The 11730-nt window shown below is 44.6% G+C and overlaps 1 non-coding gene across 1 annotated transcript; it reads right to left on the bottom strand.

The window, feature by feature from the left end:
* Positions 1–6769: 6769 nt before the first annotated feature.
* On the bottom strand, positions 6770–6844 carry Trnai-uau (transfer RNA isoleucine (anticodon UAU)). Its single transcript has one exon. It is a non-coding gene; the product is annotated as a tRNA-Ile (tRNA).
* Between the last annotated feature and the right edge of the window lie 4886 nt (positions 6845–11730).

Here is an 11730-nt window from a genome sequence, read left to right as displayed (position 1 = left end):
TACGACCGCACACCAAAGCAGAAATAACACGACACATGCTGCTTCAGTACGAATTATGTCCACAGCGTCTCTATCCGTCACCGTATGAGACGGTTAAACATGCTTACTTATTTTATCAATGTCTCAGACACTAAAACATTTAAGAATGTGTTGTAGTAATTGTTGTGAGCTTCAGTCTACAGACTGTTTTGTTATAGCTCTCTACGTTGGTATATCCTGTATATGCCTCTTCATCCCTCTTTTTCTGTCCTGTTCTACATCGATTTAAATCTGCTTAATTCTCTCAAACTTTTACCTCCATCTACAGTTATCACACGCAACAGTCTACACAATTACTGACTGACGACTCCTTGGTTCTTCAAGATGTGTTCTAACAACCAACGTCCTATTTTAGTCAGAATGTGCCACATATTTTTAATAATTCTAATCAATGTTTCATTCATAAGTTACCGATAGGCCCAACTAGTCTTCAGCGTAATTCTACTGCACCAATTTCAAATGGTTCTATTCTCTTCCTATAGAACTCTTTGTCGTGAACGTTTAACTTCCATACAAAGCTAGACTTCAAGCAAGTACCTGCAGGAAATTCTTAAATTTATATTTGACTGGTGACCTGCATCGGCTTCGCATGGTTAACATTAATTATCTGTGACCAGTGGTAACAAATTATACAGGGTATATGGTAATTAATGGTGCAAACGCATACAGTTGAAAGTAGAAGCAAATCGCGTCAGTAAACTTAGGTCTGCAAACGAAGGATTTTTTAGAAAAGTGAGACTTCGTGGTTACCGGCCACCAATGACCTCGATTCGCAGCAAACATCATCCCATTTAGAACAAGTAACAATAATGTACAACATTAAGAGTAGTTACTAGGGCTCCTTTAGCAGCAGTGTACGTTTTTTGGACGAACATGGCTCAACAAGTAGTTAAGGGAGATGTTCAAAGAGTCATTCTTGTACCCACGTACAGGTCTGTAACCGTCGCCGCAATGAGTTTCGCATCCTTTCGAACACGCCTGCATCATTTCGAAATTCTGACAAGCAGTGATAAGTGCCTCCTATTATTCAACGATGTTAACCAGAATGGCGTACGCTATACGTTTGAGGTGTCCTCAAATAAAGAAATTCTCGGGGGTTAGATCAGATTATCTTGGTGGCCACAGGGCATTTCCTTCTCCCCATTTTTGGCCCTATCGGTTCGTTAGATGTCACCTAACCATAGCAGCACAATGTGCCGATGCTGAATCACACATGTACCACACGCTCTGTCGTTGCTTTAAGGGGTTATCCTCAAGCAATGCCGCAAGATGCTGCCTCAGAAACCGAAGGTAATTCCAACCACTTATTTTACAGCGTACAGGTACGGCCAAGTACCTGATATCCCTAAACACACATTAACTGAAAGACGTCGCTGATGTGGAGAAAAACAGAAAATTACACTAATAATCACGAGTGAAATCTGCTTCATCAGTAAATATAATGTTACTGTCAAACGTTGGTTTCCCTACGGCTCATTGTTGCATCCACGTTTTACGCCGGTGTCAAAGTCCGTCTTACTCGTATGAGTTGGTACTGGTACATTCCACTGCGAAGCATTATTCTCCAAAACACTGCCGCGGCTCATTCCAGGCATTAGTGAGGCAAGCTTCCCTGTCGAGATTGCTGGAGAGTGTTTAAGTGTTTCCAGCGCATCTTTAACAGCAGTTGTAATCCGTGCAGACCTACCTGCTCTCGCACCACGTAATGCTCTCGGTTTTCTCTGAGGCGTTGACGCAGCCTTATAAACGTTCGACTCTCGGGGTGCCTTTCGGCAGGGTACATTTGTTGGTAGAAATGTGCGGCGTTCTGTGCGTTACCGTGTGTCCTACCATATATGAATTGTATATCTGGGTGCTCCTCGTTGCTCTAATGTTCCATGTAATCGCCAACACTAGTAGAACACAATTCACGCTCCGCAAACAACTGACATGTCACTCTGTGCATTGTGCTGCCGTATCGTTTCTTTTTACAACTCCATGTCTCGAAAATGTAAACAGAGACCACACCAAGGACCGGCAAATGATGTTTGCAGATAATCACGAAAGTGGTAGCTGTTAACCACAAACTTGCAATTAAGGTTCTTGTTTGCAAACCTGAATTTACTAAGACCTTTTTGCTTACAGTACTATATGATTTCAACTATATGCGTTTCTGCCATTCGTTATGATACATCCTGTGCACATAAACCTTCCTGGTGAATCATTCTGTTTATTAGTAAAAACCAAATTAAAATCCCTACAGTATTTCCTGAGACTATCTTTCACAAACAGACAGAAAATTCGTCCGAGAAAATTGAAACGTGTAGATGATGATGATGTTTGGTTTGTGGGGCGCTCAACTGCGTGGTTATCAGCGCCCGTACAATTACCCAATCTTTGCTCAGTCCAAATTCGCCACTTTCCTGGATGATGATGAAATGATGAGGACAACACAAACACCCAGTCATCTCGAGGCAGGTGAAAATCCCTGACCCCGCCGGGAATCGAACCCGGGACCCCGTGCTCGGGAAGCGAGAACGCTACCGCGAGACCACGAGCGGCGGACAAACGTGTAGATGTTAACAAAGTTCTCTTCTTCTTAACCGTTCTCCTTGCTATTATAACGCTGCATTTTGTATCCTCTCTGCTTTGGCCAACGTCAGTAATTTTTTGCTGCCGAAAAGGCCTTACAAAGTCTTATTTCCTGTTCCTATTCCTTTGCCTTCTCCGCCATAATCAGAATATCGACAATCCCCGATGTTCCTTCTCTCCCTTTTCCATAAATTTTAAGTCCGTTTGTAAATACTTTTGTGGGTTGCTTTAACTACTTGATAAATGTACAGATTGAATGACAACGAAGGTAGGCACAACTCTTAACCCCTTCCCAATTATGGATCTATTTCCACGATCATAGACTCTTACAACTAGAGTCTAGAATTAGTACAGGTTGTAGAGAATCTCAAGCTCTTTGCATTTTACCTGTGATAATTTCGTTACGCACCTAATCGTGGGTTAGGTTATGTCGTAATATTTCTTGGATCAAGAGCATGTGGGCTGTCTCCACATCAGTCCTCACTAAAAGTATAGATGAATTTTACAAGAGAACATGCGCTAAGGTGACAAAAATCATGTGATACCTCCTAACATCGCGTCAGGGCTCCTTTTGCCCAGTGCAGTGCATCCACTCAACGTAGCCTGGACTCAAAAAGTCTTTGGAAGTCCCCTGCAGAAATACCTCCCTCTGCTGCCTCTATAGCATTCAATAATTGCGAAAGCGTTGGTAGTGCAGAATTTTGTGCACGAACTAACGTCGCGATTGCGTCCCCAACATGTAATATGGGATTCATGTCGTGCGATCTGGGTAGCCAAGTAATTCCCTCGAATTTTGCAGCATGTTCTGTACTAGAACATTGTCATCCATCGTTATTGATGCTCATGAAGTCCACGAGTGGCTGCAAATAGTCCCCAAGTAGCCGAACATGACCTTCGACTAAGAGGACACAGCCCATTCCGTGCAAACTCAGCCCATACCATTATGGAGCCACTACGAGCGTTCGGAATGCCTTGTTGACAACTTGGATCCATGGATTCGTGGGTTCTGCGCCACACTCGAACTCTACCATAACATCTCACCAATGAAATCGTGACTCATCTGATTAGTCGGTTTTCAAGCAGTTCAGGGTCCAACGTATACGGTCACGTGCCCAGGACAGAGGCTGCAGAAGGCACTCACGTCGGACATCTGATGCCACAGCCCATTAACGCCACATTTTGCCGCACTGTCGTAACGGATACGTTTTTTATACGTTTCACATTGATTTCTGTGGTTATTTCACGCAGTGTTGCTTGTTTGTTAGCACTGACAACTCTACGCAAACACCGCTGCTCTCGGTCGTTAGCGAAGGCTGTCGGCCACAGCGTTGACCGTATGGTGGGGAGTAACGGCTGAAATTTGAGGTTCTCGGCACACACTTGACGCTGTGAATCTCGGAATATTAAATTCCCTAATGATTTCCGAAATGGAATGTCACATGCGTCTAGCTCCAACTACGATTCCGCGTTAAAAATCTGCTGACTCCCTTCATGCGGCAATATTCACGTCTGAAACATTTTCACATCACCTGAGTACAAATGAGACCTCTACCAACGCACTGACCTTTTATACTTTGTTTACGCGTTACTACCGCCAAGTGTGTATGTGCATATTGCTGTCCCAAGACCTCAGTGTGTACTCGCTAGACAGAGGAAGACAATTGGAGACAGCCAAAGGCAACCTACCTCCAGAAGAACTAAGATTGAAGTCACCAACTGACACGAGTACTTCTGCCTAGCGCAGGATATTAGCTACAGAGATCAGCTTGGACCAATGCTAGCCTTCCCTTCCACGGGTAAATACATTTGCGCAAGAGTTTTAGCATATCGCTGATGTAGAGTATAAGTTACCATAACGGTGCCTAGCCTCAATCCAAAACGACTTCTTTACCTTCGAGCACCCCAATTATTCCACGTAATTCCTCATAAATACTCTGAAAACCACCGTAAGGTGTGCAGTGGAGGGTACCACGTAGCACTACTACTCGTTTCCTTCGGGTGTTCCACTCGCAGACAGGGTGAGCAAAACACGACTATCTTTATGCTTCCGTTTGGGCCCTAATTTCTCGTACCTTATCTTTGAGGTTCTTACGCGTGAGCCGGCCGCGGTGGTCTCGCGGTTCTAGGCGCGCAGTCCGGAACCGCGCGACTGCTACGGTCGCAGGTTCGAATCCTGCCTCGGGCATGGATGTGTGTGAGGTCCTTAGGTTAGTTAGGTTGAAGTAGTTCTAAGTTCTAGGGGACTGATGACCACAGCTGTTGAGTCCCATAGTGCTCAGAGCCATTTGAACCATTTTTTTTTTCTTACGCGTGATGTATGTTGACGGTAGTAGAATCGTTCAGCAGTCAGCTTCAAATGACGGTTCACTAAATTTTCTCAATAGTTTGCCTAGAAGAGAACATCGCCTTCCCTTCAGGAATTCCCATTTACGTTTCCGAAGCATCTCCATGACACTTGTGTGTTGTTCATACCCACCGGTAGCAAATCTAGCTTCCCGCCTCTGAATTGCTTTGCTGTCTTTCTTTAATCCGACGTGATGCAGACAACAAACAATCGAGAAGTACTCAAGAACATGTCGCACTACAGTCCTATATGCGGTCTCCTTAGAGACGGACCACGCTTTCCTAAAACAGTCCCAGTAAACCAGAATCGGCCATTCTCCTTCCCTACTACAATCCTCACATGATAGTCCCATTTCTTGTCGCTTTCGATAGCTACGTCCAGACATTTAAATGTCTTGACCGTGGCTTCGGCACCTATTCGTACGCCACAGCATCGTCAGCTATTCATAAATCAAGCAATATGGAATCTGCCTGTTGCGCTTCATCCATGGTGTGTAGGATGTCGTGTGACATAAGTGAAAGCTGAGGTTCACACGAGCGATGCATTCTAGAACCATGATGATTCGTAGACATAAGGTCCTCGGTGTCTAGGAAATTTATTATATATTATTTCAGCTAAAATATATACTTTACGAGGCTAAAGAAATAGCTCTTTCTTCTGAGACATCATCTTACACTCCAACTAACTCCTGTTTGAAGCTGTGTTCGAGAAGCATTTTGTGATGGGGACGAGACTACAGTTCCATTACGACGCTCCTGGGGCAGGACATAGGCAGGATTTAGCCACATCTATGGAGCAAGGATAAAGAGAACCAATGGGAAAATGAGGAACGAAATTATAGGTCATTGAAAAGAAATGAAACATAGCGCTATGCTGATAACATTGTAATTCAGTCACAGACAGCAAAGTAGTCACACGGGTGGAGTGGATGGTGTCTCCAATAGAAATGACAAGATGAATGCCACAAATATAAAACATTGATAATCAAGTTAAGTCGAAATGAGGCTGGTGGTGCTGGAGCAATTAGAGAGGAAAATGAGACACCAGAAACGGCAAGGAGCTTAGGTGTTTGCGTGGCTTAAGACACGACAATGGCGGATGAAAGGAAGATTTCATAAAATACAGAATGATAGTGGGAAGACTTTAATATAGAGAAATTTGTTAATATCGATGAAACTTTTAACTGTCAGGTGATCTTTTCTGGTGATATTTAATACGGCCTTGCACGGAACCAAACCTTGGGCGGTGATGAGTTCAACGAAGAATACATGCTTCTGAAAAGTGTTAGCCGGCTGGTGTGGCCGAGCGGTTCTAGGCGCGTCAGTCTGGAACCGTGTGACCGCTACGGTCGCAGGTTCGAATCCTGCCTCGGGCATGGATGTGTGTGGTGTCCTTAGGTTGGTTAGGTTTAAGTAGTTCTAAATTCTAGTGGACTGATGACCTCAGATGTTAAGTCCCATAGTGCTCAGAACCATTTTCTGAAAAGTATTATTGAGGAATATTGAAAATTAGACCGTTACGTCAGATAATTAATGAGTTGATACTATATAGAATTGGGAAAGAGATAAATTGATGTACTAACTTGACTAAATGAACGGATAAATGACAGGTCACATTCTGTAACATTAAGGAATCGTCACTTTCGTAGTGTAGGTTGTAGTGGAGAGCCGTATCAGATCACTCTTCAGATTGAAGGGCACAGTAAACACATACGAAGACCATGCAGCTTCTCTAGAAAGAAATGACAATTAATCAAAACGCTCAGCTGCCAACAGATGTTGTTAGTCTACCTCCATTGGGACAGCTGAAAATGTGTGCCCCGACCGGGACTCGAACCCGGGATTTCCTGCTTATATGGCAGACGCTTTATCCATCTGAGCCACCGAGGGCACAGAGGATAGCGCGACTGCACGGACTTATCCCTCGTACGCCTCCCGTGAGACCCACATTTCCCACTTTCCACAACCTACATTCGTAATGTTTCTAATGGATATTAGCCCATTAACTCATTAATCACGCCAACTAAGGTGACTATTCCCGTAAGATTTCGGGCAAAGTGTACGTACAGGGTTATTACAAATGATTGAAGCGATTTCACAGCTCTACAATAACTTTATTATTTGAGATATTTTCACAATGCTTTGCACACACATACAAAAACTCAAAAAGTTTTCTTAGGCATTCACAAATGTTCGATATGTGCCCCTTTAGTGATTCGGCAGACATCAAGCCGATAACCAAGTTCCTCCCACACTCGGCGCAGCATGTCCCCATCAATGAGTTCGAAAGCATCGTTGATGCGAGCTCGCAGTTCTGGCACGTTTCTTGGTAGAGGAGGTTTAAACACTGAATCTTTCACATAACCCCACAGAAAGAAATCGCATGGGGTTAAGTCGGGAGATCGTGGAGGCCATGACATGAATTGCTGATCATGATCTCCACCACGACCGATCCATCGGTTTTCCAATCTCCTGTTTAAGAAATGCCGAACATCATGATGGAAGTGCGGTGGAGCACCATCCTGTTGAAAGACGAAGTCGGCGCTGTCGGTCTCCAGTTGTGGCATGAGCCAATTTTCCGCGGGCTACGCGTGAAACTTGCCCGCACGCGTTTAACCGTTTCTTCGCTCACTGCAGGCCGACCCGTTGATTTCCCCTTACAGAGGCATCCAGAAGCTTTAAACTGCGCATACCATCGCCGAATGGAGTTAGCAGTTGGTGGATCTTTGTTGAACTTCGTCCTGAAGTGTCGTTGCACTGTTATGACTGACTGATATGAGTGCATTTCAAGCACGACATACGCTTTCTCGGCTCCTGTCGCCATTTTGTCTCACTGCGCTCTCGAGCGCTGTGATGGCAGAAACCTGAAGTGCGGCTTCAGCCGAACAAAACTTTATGAGTTTTTCTACGTATCTGTAGTGTGTCGTGACCATATGTCAATGAATGGAGCTACAGTGAATTTATGAAATCGCTTCAATCATTTGTCATAGCCCTGTATTTGCAAGGACGAAGGTCAATGGCCGGGCAGCCTTTAACTGTATGAGGATAGTAAATGCTCCGAAAGACAGATACCAATGATGACCATGCAGCTTCTCTAGAAAGAAATGATAATTAATCGAAACCCTCAGCTGCCAACAGCTGTTGTTGATATACCTTAATGGGGACAGGTGAAAATGATTGGCCCGGTCGGGACACGAACCCGGGATATCCTGCTTACATGGCAGACGCTCTATCCATCTGAGCCACCGAGGGCCAAGGGCACAGAGGACAGCGCGACTGCAGGGACTTATCCCTTGCACACCTCCTGTGAGATCCACATTTCCGATATAAATATCTGACATGAAAACACCAAGCTCATTACGTTCATTATGAGTATTATACTACTGCAGTTGTATTATTATCATTGTATTCATTTTACTTCAGACCCACTTTAACTTTATGATGGGCGTTCAGTAAGTAATTCAACACATTTTTTTCGTCAAATGAAATGAGCGTATAGCATCGTTAGCTGGGTGGCACCAACCGGGCAAGTTCGGGCGCCAGGTGCACGTCCTATTTCAGTCAAAGCTACATTGGGCGATTTATCCGCCGGTGACGAGGGTGAAATGATGATGAGGACAACACAGCACAGTCCCTGAGTGGAGAAACTCTCCAGACCGACCGGGAATCGAACGAGGGGCCCGCTTGCATGGAAGGCAAGCACGTTACCACCCAGCTAAGCAGGCGGACTTCCGTAAATGATGGTTGAAGAAATGCAAAACTTATTGTGGGACATCGTGGAATGATACTGCTTCAGCACTTATAGTTTCAAGAAGTTCTGGTATGTGGAGGGGGGCTATGCATAACCTTCGAAATGGCGTCTGTAGAGAAGGTGCGCTCCACGGAGAGAGCTGTCACTGAGTTTCTTTTGGCGTAAGACCAGAGCATCGAAAATACCCTTAGGCCTTGCAGAATGTCTTCAGAGACCTGTCAGTGAAGAAATACAAGGTGAGTCGTTGGGTGAGGGGTCTGTCATCATCGCAAGAAGGTCGTGCATGACGGCCGCATACAGCTGTGACACTTGAAATGTTGGAACGTGCGGGCACTAACATTCGAGGTGATCGATGGGTCACAATCAGACACTAGCTGCATAATCGGACATCTGTATTGGTACCACTGACAATCTCGTCTACCAGTTGGGGTACTCAAGGTGAGTACAAGCTAGGCTCCTCGACGCGTAACAGAGGGCCATAAGAAGGCCGACGCATTGAACAAAAATTATGTTGAAAATTGGGGCTTTAGGGAAAAAAGGGTTGGGAATAATGTGTTGCATTGGAATCACGAATACAATTAACCGGTAAAAAAACAACGTGTTTCATTACTTACTGGATGCCCCTAGTACATTGCCAGCCGGGAAAGGTAGAATTTCGGTTAAGACAGAGGTCTTGTAAGCCTAAGCAGCGGTGTCCAAATCGCGTCTAGCCATTAAGAATTTTCATTAAACCAAGGTTAGTAAGCAATGTGTTCATTTTCTAATCATGATGGAAGAGTTAAGACGTACTAAATTCAAGTGTAGCACTCTGAATTCTAAGTTCTTTTAGCCCTTTATGGAAGCAGGATTGAACTGTCAAAGTTGAAGTTGTGCTATGAAATCATTTTCTTTCTGTGAACACTACACGGGAGTAGTAGGACTACTTGTGGTTTGTTCCTCTCTGCATTGTGGCCAAATTTATTCAAGATGGCGGCGAAGAGGTCATTTAAGATGGCGAGTTTTGGCGGGAGAATAGGCCGGTCGGTCGGTTTTGGGGAAGGAGACCAGATAGCGAGGTCATCGGTCTCATCGGATTAGGGAAGGACGGGGAAGGAAGTCGGCCGTGCCCTTTGAAAGGAACCATCCCGGCATTTGCGGAGAGTAGGTCAACTGGTGTATGGCCACTAACCTAACTCCAGAAAAATGGAGGGACGTTTGATGTTTGGCGGGAAAACAGGTCAATTGGGTTATGTACACTAACCTAACCCTCCAGAAAAAATTGGCGCCAAATTCAAATTCCAACACGATAATGGCTGCAAAACCTCTACTTGTCTTTATTATCATTCATTATTATTCATTATCATTTATTATCATTCATTATCATCTATTGTCATTTATTAGTATTTATTATTATTATTTATTATTATTACTGGCATACCTCCCCTGGAAAATTGCGCCAAATTCAGATTCCAACACGATAATGTCACGAAAACTGTAGTTCTACTTATTATCATTATCATTTATTATAATTTATTATTTATTCAAGATGTTAGATTTCAGCAGGAGGAAAGCCATTTGCGTTACATCCATAACCAAAATCTGTCACAAGTTCAAATCCCAACACCATAATCGATCACACATAAGAAATAGACCACATCCTACGAACTTCGTTACTTATCTTTTTTCACTGCTAACCTATCAAAATCGGGTTATATAATAAACTGCCATTGCACTAAAGTAATTCACATCCTCTGAGTTTGGAAGGAAAAAGGACTCATGTCTTTCTTTCAAGCAGCCGTACAGTCAACACTTGTTCTCCAACAGACTTAGCACACATCCTCGAGATCGCAGCAACTCCCAGTGCGCTCGCCTCTAGGTCCAGACTCCAACTGCCTTAGTTCAAATCTTCGCCAGCAGAGGAGGCTACCCCTGGCGCCAACGGTCAGCGGTAGCCCGCCACTAGTCCAGTGGCCGCTCGGATCGCACTAGCAGCTGGACCCTGTAAACATGTTTCCGCTGGACATGCTGGAACCCACTGATGCCGACGTCACGCAACAGCCCTTCTGTTCGCGATCCACCACATGGTCGACATAGAACGCACTGCCACACTGTTGGCGCCAAATTTGTTTTGCTGGACAGGTTGGTGCCTGTCCATGCCTACCTCACAATGGTCGGTCAGCCGCTCGGACCACTAAACATGTTTGCTCGTTCGAACTTGCTGATTCTGACGTCACAACGGTCGGTTAGCGATCATCCACGTGGTTTCGTGGCAGACAAAGAACATGCTTGGCGCCAAAGTTGTTTGCTGGAGAGTGGGATCTGCCCTGGTGTCACACAACTGCCAGTTCATCACGCGGCATGCTCGACAAAGAATGCTCTCGCTTAGTTAACTGACTCGAGATCGTCTGCTCTCTTGCACGCGCATTATAATCAGACACGTGCTTCCGCCCAGCAGGTGTCCGACCTCTTACGTCACACATCCTCGATCGCCAACTCCGTACATGCCCTGGACATAGTCTTCTGTAAATATGCTAACACCCACATCGCGCATCTAAGCTATCAATTGCCTAAGTACTTAATTGCATTTCAATTTTATTCGTATTAAATAAATCAATTAACAATTTCATATAAGTATGAAAAGCTGTTCACTTATGAAAAGCTGTTCACTTATCTAATTTCAACTATTTTCAAGGTCGACACCACCACCCTTTCCTAGGAACCAGCGCCAAGTTTGTATTCTGCCGGTAAAGAAAGGTCACTTGCGCTTCCGCCACCAACCTATGAAAATTGTTGAAAACGAAGCTCATCACCACCAACCTAAGCCGCCAGGACACAACCTCTTCTTACAGGTTTCTGGTAAAAGGACTGGATAGAGGAAGGGATGTACTTTATTTAGGGATGGAGTATATGTATCACAGAACACATGCACTGACATGTCCCACACCATGCAGACCACCAAACCACTCCTACACAACTCAGTTATAATGCTCTACACACACGCTTGCTAATTGTAATCAACTAAAAGTAACACATAGCACAGCCTACAG

Source organism: Schistocerca cancellata, chromosome 9 (assembly GCF_023864275.1).
Source record: "Schistocerca cancellata isolate TAMUIC-IGC-003103 chromosome 9, iqSchCanc2.1, whole genome shotgun sequence".
NCBI classification, from domain to species: Eukaryota; Metazoa; Arthropoda; class Insecta; order Orthoptera; family Acrididae; genus Schistocerca; species Schistocerca cancellata.
Note: the sequence above shows the minus strand (reverse complement) of the source record. Positions and strands in the feature narration are given on the sequence as shown.